Source organism: Microtus ochrogaster, unplaced genomic scaffold, assembly GCF_000317375.1.
Source record: "Microtus ochrogaster isolate Prairie Vole_2 unplaced genomic scaffold, MicOch1.0 UNK43, whole genome shotgun sequence".
Lineage (NCBI taxonomy): Eukaryota > Metazoa > Chordata > Mammalia > Rodentia > Cricetidae > Microtus > Microtus ochrogaster.
Genome location: NW_004949141.1, coordinates 93,187 through 94,410, shown reverse-complemented (window position 1 = coordinate 94,410; position 1,224 = coordinate 93,187). Strand labels below are relative to the sequence as shown.

Below are 1,224 nucleotides of genomic sequence, written 5' to 3'. Positions count from 1 at the left end.
TCCCACATTGGAAACATTCTAAAAATAGACCTGGAAATTAGGAAACTCTATAAAGGAGAAGGGATAACTACATCATTCCTGAAACCGTCTGGACACTTCATATGCTATCTATGGAAAGTAGTAAAAATACCAATTCATTCCATTCCTGTGATATCTTCATGAGGTATGAACATGACCTGATTCCCCAGGAATTCTGCCTTTAACTTTCATTCATTCCATGTCCAGAAAATAACTAGAGTAGAGGGGAGCTGCAGCTGGCCAATAAATAAACACTTTCAGTCTGCCCGGGCAGCCACAGTGGATGACAGCCTCTATGAAATGCTTTAGAAAAATCCCTTCTCTAAGGAGAAGGTTTTCAGTACTGCTTGCCGGTACCTTGATCAATGAACTACATCAGCAGTTTTGCAATGGTACATTGTACATTGAGGGACAGAGGATGGCAGGTGGGTGGTGATCATCTGAAGCAGGCTGTCCCTTGTTAACAAAATGGCTTTGATCAGTGGCTTGCCCTCCTTGTCCTTGTCTTCACTGTCCAGATTGAGGTCCTGGTTCATGATAAGCTTGGCCATCTCCTCTTTCCTGAAGTTCATAATGGCATAAAACATCTTGAAGATGGGATCCAAGTTGAGCTAGTGGAAGGTCAGGGCAGTTTCTTCCCATCAAAAAATTTGGCCAGTTTGCTGAGCTTGCCAATGGCTGTGTCAAACTAATGGTCTCACCACAGCTTCTTCATTATAGATAGCTTCTACTTTTTGGCCCTCAGCCAGCCCCAGCTTGTCCTCCCCTTGGTTGCAAATTGGTTACACACATTTGTGCAAACTGCTTCAGAGTGAGACCCAATCAAGCAGATTAAAGCTTAAGCCCCCAGTGCCAAGGACAAGGTAGATCGTGATGTTGTCCATAAGCCTGTCCTTTCCCTTAGTGTAGATGGAGATGATTATGTTGGTATTCTCCAGGATGTACTGGAAGGTCTAGAGGAGGTACTCAGGCTCCAGTTACACAAAAGCAGGGTAAGATCATTCTTGTTCATTATCAGTACAGGGCTTATGCACACAGCAATTGGCTGCCACAGCACTGTCTTCATCTGCACACCCCTGCTCACAAGGCACACAGTTCACTACCAACAGAGCTCCATCAATGACATATAAAAGAGCTGACACCTCTGAGAAGTCCACATGCCCATGGGAGTTAGCAAGACTGAAAGTCAAAGTTATCCTTGCTCTG

At 44.5% G+C, this 1,224-nt stretch overlaps 1 pseudogene; it reads right to left on the bottom strand.

Moving 5' to 3' along the window:
* Positions 1-380: 380 nt before the first annotated feature.
* Positions 381-1,224, bottom strand: part of LOC113458529 — a 2,477-nt pseudogene continuing 1,633 nt past the window's right edge.